Source organism: Xyrauchen texanus, chromosome 30 (genome assembly GCF_025860055.1).
Source record: "Xyrauchen texanus isolate HMW12.3.18 chromosome 30, RBS_HiC_50CHRs, whole genome shotgun sequence".
Lineage (NCBI taxonomy): Eukaryota > Metazoa > Chordata > Actinopteri > Cypriniformes > Catostomidae > Xyrauchen > Xyrauchen texanus.
Window position 1 is genome coordinate 39,648,123 of NC_068305.1, and position 6,897 is coordinate 39,655,019.

General features: G+C 38.3%; 1 protein-coding gene across 6 annotated transcripts in view; it reads left to right on the forward strand.

Moving 5' to 3' along the window:
* The window catches only part of LOC127623585 (gephyrin-like), a 96,613-nt gene that overhangs the window by 53,214 nt on the left and 36,502 nt on the right, over window positions 1–6,897 (forward strand). The gene's annotated exons all lie outside the window — the stretch shown is intronic.

Below are 6,897 nucleotides of genomic sequence, written 5' to 3' on the forward strand. Positions count from 1 at the left end.
TGATTCCTCATGTCATGACCCCTTTAAAGAATGAAGTAAATATTTAAGTGGTGGTTGTTAACACAAGAATTGTGAATTTTTTGAATTCTTATGAAAAATTAATGACTGTAACGACAGTTTTGCATAAAGATATTGCACGGTTTATATGTATTGCGACAGTTCTGAGGTAAAATATCCACTGAGTGGCGCTAAAAGCAAGCACAATTTTCTCCCAAAGAGAACTGCTATTGAGTTTTAAATCAACAAAACCAACCTCCACTTCATTTTGTGGTGCTTCTATGACACTTTCGGCTCATGTGTCGACTCGCATGCTCTTAAGACTTGTATCCCAAACTTTTTCGCCAGGAAACTGCAACAATACGTTCAACGAACCATGTAGGTATAGTAACATGATTTCGTGAGACCCAGGTTGGAATTTCGACAGGTAGTTTTCAAAAGTTTGTCTCACGTCATTCATATTGTCTTTTTCGGCATCGCTAGCACAGTTAGCTAAACGTCAACTAAAACGTTCTAATCAAAATGTTGCAATATTTGTGAAACACTTGCACAATGTAAATCTACAACAAAGTTATTTGACAGTATTTATGACAGTACTTAAAAATGACAATGTTTATGTTTTGTTGATGTACCGTCCGCTACTGATTACTACTGATTAGCGGAAAACGCTGAAGCTGTTGCTAAGGTTATCTTCTCAGGTGGATGCAAATTTTGTTCATGAGAGAGTATTACCCAAATTAGACCCAGGGCCATCCAAAATATTAAAGATTATTCTTTGACTCTTCTTTGAAATTTTCTTTTGATATTTTGGGCGAACATTTGGCCCATCCATTTTTATTGAGGCCCACCCAAAAGTAATTTCCTAGCTATACACTTGCTTCAGACGCAACCAAACCTCCCAGTTAGGCCAGAAATATACTTTACGCAAATGTGTGTATGCAGATGCAAGCGCTTTGCCAACGCATTGCCAACGCTCAGTCCGGTTACATGCGTTAACAGACCTCAGTACTCAAGGGGATGAAAGAGTTATATTCAAAATTCTCTGAAGTTAAACTGGATCAGATATTATCCAGTTAAGTTTCTATAAATATATTTACTTTAACTCACTTGCTCAGCAATATCCTCTTCAAACCGCTGCTCCGCCATGACAGTAGTGTACTGAGAAGTGGTCAGTTCATACTAATGTACTTGCATAGAGTATGTCTCGGACATTATTTGCACCCTTGTGAACTTGCTATGGGTTTTTTACACCAAACGTGAACGTTTAGCTCAGGGGTCCCCAAACTACGGCCCGCGGGCCGAATACGGCCCGCCCCCACATTTGGACCGGCCCTCTGAACAATGCCATGCAGAGAAATATTTTTACAATTTAATTTTAAATATGTTTTAATCATATCATATTTGTGTTTGATAATACATATTGGCTTTCAAAATAAAAATTTCCCTTAGTTATAATTATTAAAGTAGCCAAATTATTTGTTAGATTCACCCGGATTAACGTTCCATCGTGATCGAGCGGGTGCACGCGATCCAGCAAGAAAATTTAAAGTGACAACAAAATGGCCAAACGGTTTTGAAAGAGAAAAGTTGATTCAGAATGCAGGGTATTTAACCAAAAGTGGACAAGTGATTATTTTTTGTTCAATGCAAAGAAATGGCTGTTTGCCTCATCTGTCAAGAAACAGTCTCCGTGTTCAAAGAATACAATCTGCGCCGACACTATGAAACCCGCCACAGAGACAAGTATGCGAGTTTACAAGGCCAAATGAGAGCAGACAAAGTGTCGAAGCTAAAAAGTGGACTATCTCCTCAGCAAAATACGTTTGTACGGCAAACCCAGTTGAACCAGTCATCCATTCGGGCTAGCTTTCAGTGGACATTCAGTGATGGTGAGTTCGTAAAGAAATGTATGAATGCTGTTGCGGAGGAGGTGTGCCCCGATAAGAAAGACGTCTTAAATGCGGTGAGTCTGTCCGCAAGTACAATCACCAGACGAATTGAAGAAATGGGGTATAATGTATATGCCCAGCTGAAGGAAAAAGTGAAAGAATTAGATTTTTTTGCATTAGCGCTGGATGAAAGTAATGACGTGCAGGACACGGCACAGCTGCTCATTTTTCTTCGCGGAGTTAGCTCAAACTTTGAAGTGTCCGAGGAGCTGGCAGCCCTAAAAAGTCTCAAAGGTACTACGACAGGGGAGGATATTTTTGGTAAAGTGTGCCAAACGATAGAAGAGTTGGATCTAGACTGGTCTAAGCTGGCCAGCATCACGACTGACGGAGCTCCTAGTATGGTTGGCACGTCAAGGGGACATAGTTCACACTGATTAGCCTAATACGCATGAGTAAGTAAATAATTTGATTTCAATAGCAATGAATATGAAAAAATGTCATTACGATAGTAATAATGCTCTTTTAATAGGCTATATATCACTTGATATGTATGGTGCATAAATAATAAATTAATCTAGCATTAGGAGGCATAATACTGTAAATCCATTTAAAATCATAATAAAATCTCCACAATAAATCACTCCGGCCCATGCCATTTTCTGTTAGACTACGGCCCTCCATTATAGAAAGGAAAAATGATGTGGCCCTCATAGAAAAAAGTTTGGGGACCCCTGGTTTAGCTGTACCCACTGAGGATGTGTGTGTTGATCCATTTGGGTTTATGTTACTTTGTTGGAACTTTCTGCCTACACCAACATAATCTCTCGGCAGGCTCTAAGAAGAGTTTCAGGTTTTGTTAAACACTCTCAGGCATTTCTCACCCTGATGTGTGGATGCTGACTGTTGTCATGGGAGCAAGAGGTTGCCATGGAGACAGTGCTGGGCTCGTGTGAATAAGAGAGTTTGTGGTGGTATCAGTTGAGTTGTTTATTGCTGTTTGTAAATGGTTGAGATTTTTATTTTTTTTTTCAAACAAATTATGAGTATTTGTAAGTGTAATTTCTTCTCATATTCAATACTACTTCAAGTGTTTGTTCTTTATAGTGAAGATATTCTGTACCTGTGTTGTCATGAAACCAAAGCATAAGATTTTTTTTTAATTTCTGGTCTAGTTGACGGCTCTTCTGTATAAACTTACTGATGTCAGACAAAGATATTAACACATGACATTTGACAACACCTATTGTAGGACATAATACTCACAAGTGATGTAATAATCAAACCATTAATTATTCTTTGTTTTGTCTGGTATTATCTTTTCAACTCATCGGAATGATGGGGTGCGTTCCATTCAGAAGTGATCATCCCTACACACTGTTTCCTTCACAGACTTTACCACCTGTTGTGAGAGCTTTGAAAGGTAAAAAATAGTGCTTTTGGGGAGAAATTCGCTGTCCTTTTCTGCATATTGCAGTACCGTTCTGCATAACGTGGCGGCTCATTTTAGCCGATTCGGCCGACCCACCGGCCAGCTCTGTTCTCCCAATGGCCAGTCCGCCCCTGATCGGCCCCAAAGTGCGTCAGCCAACCGGGAAAATGCTCGGTATGCCAGATTACCAGTCCAGTCCTGGCTGGGGGCCCTCATAGTCACAGTGCTCTGCTGAGGGGGCCTTGCATATGCTATGTGTGCCATATATTTATGCGTATATAAACATTTGTTTTCAAAGTTTATTGGCCTCAAGACCTTGCAGCTCAGGGCACCTGTTACTAAAGGGCCCCTGGGCACTGGCCCCATTGGCCTGGTTCGTAATTCACCTATGATTTTTAGGACGATGTGTCAAGTAGTGGAAACTTGACAAATCGCATCTCAAGATTCCTGTATTCTGTTGTGCTTCCTCCTCAGTGAGAGGTTCTCATTCTGTGGCAGTGCTGCTTGTGAGGTTGACACCAGTTGTAAAAGCAGATGTACTTCAAGCTTGAATTGTTCATATGAGAGGAAAATCCTTCGTTTTGTAACAGAATATACGTATGCGTCAGTGGGCATGATTAATTGCATACATTTTCAAAAACATTTCTTATTTTTTACATCAATCACATTAAATGAACGTGTTATCTCAACAACAGTTATTCATAGATGAAATTAGCACTGCTGCCCTGATCACAAACATACTTAAATTCTCTCTCTCTCTCTCTCTCTCTCGCTCTCTCTTTCACACTTCTTCTCTTCCATGCATCCGCAGTCACAAATGATGATACGACTTTAGCAGTCCTCCACATAGTTGGTCATGTTATATAACACACTTATATAATAGTGGGACACTTACACATACTGTATATCATTCCTTGTGATTATCTGCATTCACAATTCTGCAGCTAATTTTAATGCGTCAGTAATTAGACAGGAAGCTAGTGGCTAATTAGTTATACATATATTGATTAAAGACCTCAATCATCTTTCTGTCTTGAGAAAATCTGGATTTTAGTCAGACACTTACAATGGAAGTCAATGGGGCCAGTTTGTTTTAGAGGGTTTAAAGTCAGAAATGTGAATCTTCTAATATTATAAAAGCATTTACATTCATTCTGATAAAAGTCATGAATTATTTGAGCTTTAAGGTGTTTAAATTGCCATTTTTACAGTCATTTTAGTGTTTGTTGATACTACATCGTCATGGCAACGAAGGTGTAAAATTAACTTTACAAAGAAAAGGTTAGTAAGTGATTTTATCACACTAAAATCATGTTAACACACATATTGTTTATGTCTTGTGGCTATACTTTTGAAACAGTGAATATTTTTATGTTTAAAAATTGGCCCCATTGACTTCCATTGTAAGTGCCTTACTGGTACCCAGAAATCAATATTATGGCACAAATGCGGTCGATGCCACAAATGAGCTTTATTTGAATTGAACCCTGGAATATTCCTTTAATTCTACTTTTAGAGTATTTGGAAATTATGAGATGTTTAAACACGGTTTTGTGAAACATATATATATAAAGTATTTATCTCTCCTTTCTTACAACATACATACTTTCCAAAATAGTAAGTTCATGTACAAATATCTTTTAGGGAGTTTCTCCTCGTCTTTGTCACCTTTAGCGCGCTCACTGGAGGTTTATTCAATTAACTCTAATAGTGGGTGCAGCCTGGCTACTTATTGCAAAAGCAATATTATATAATAATATATGTACATTTACATTACATTTATGCATTTGGCAGACGCTTTTATCCAAAGTGACTTACAGTGCACTTATTACAGGGACAATCCCCCCGGAGCAACCTGGAGTTAAGTGCCTTACTCAAGGACACAATGGTGGTGGGTGTGGGGATTGAACCAGTGACCTTCTGATTACCAGTTTGCCAGTTATGTGGTTTAGACCACTACACCACCACCACTCCGTTGATTGTAATATTGATTGTAATAAAAATATAGATATATAAATAATTTAAATAATATAAACATTTTTGGGCTTTATTACAATGACAATATAAAAGTCAATTATTTAATCTAGCAAAAAAGGTGTTGGGCCATATTTTAAGAGCGCTAGCGCTAAGCGCAGTGCTATGCTTCAAGTCATATGTGCAAAGTCAATGGGCATGGCCATGACGTTTTGGTATTAACGTGCAAGCATGCGCTAAATCTAGATGCATGTTGGTTTGGCGAAATTGCACACAAAGCGCTAATGTGCCGAGTCAAGTGCAGTTTAATTCTGAGGTTCTTCTCCGGTTATTGCAGCGTCTGCATCCTATTATCCAGTCCATTCCCTCAAACGCCAGCGATATAAACAAAGACAGCACATTCACAAGAAGTCAGTAGTGTAAATGGACTGAATGCAATGAATTAGAAGAATAGAAATATGGACTTACAATCTTTTGTGCATTAACTGCATCCTTGTTGAATGTCAGACATATTTATATGACAGTGACACGCTCATTTAATACGCATTGATAATGTACGATCCGTTAAATTATAGAGAATGTAAGTATTATTAATCATGCTTAAAATGTAAATGTATTCTTAATGCTTAAATTACACCCAAAATATTTCTAAATTCAAATGACACTTTAAGCAAAACAAAAATATTATAAAATAACGAAGTGGTCAATACATTTTATATAATCACCTTGGTTATAATGCAAACCTTTTATCCTCTCAAACTTCTTCCACGGGCCACTTTTGTAGTGACTTAAAAATCACTTTACGACAACAGGTGAAAAACTTATGAATACAACTTAGATCATAAATACACTGAAATGAACATAATAATAATAATAATAATTGTAAATAAACCATGTCCTCTAGAAAGTTTAACACAAATCGATACATTTTTGTTTCATAAAACGGCTGCAACTGTGATTGTTCGGGACATCATTTGATGTTCCACTCTATATTCCGAGACTTTGGAAGTCTTGGAGATTTTTGGAATATCCAAACTGCAAATGCAGGAACTGAGTTTAAACTTTGCCTCAAAAACAGATGTGCTTCTGAGACGTCTTAGTCTAATGACCTATTTCTCAGGAAAATAGCAAATTGTTCTTTGTGCCACTTCATTTACATACAAAACACCCACAGATAGCGCAAACACTCTCGCCCATGCCCACTTGCGCTTTGCCCTGGCACAAACATTTTTCTTAGAATTAGCACAGTTAGATGTTGCATCACGAAAATAGAGCCCGTTGTCTTTATAATATCACACTGTATGCAGTAAATGGGTCTTTATACAAACATTTACATACTTTATATATTTCTAAATACTTTCATGTTTTTAGATAGGGGGTCCCTCTCAAATGAATCATGATATTTGGGGTCCTTGGCATCAAAAAGTTTGAAAATCCCTGACTTAGACCACATGGAGGCCTATATCTGTGTGTGTGTGTGTGTAGTGTGTGTGTGTGTGTGTGCGTGTGCGTTTGTGAGTGTGTTTGTGTGTGCGCTCGCGTGGGTGTGTGTGTGCGTGCGCGTGTGCTTGTGTGTGTGTGTGTGCGTGCGTGTGTGCACGTGCG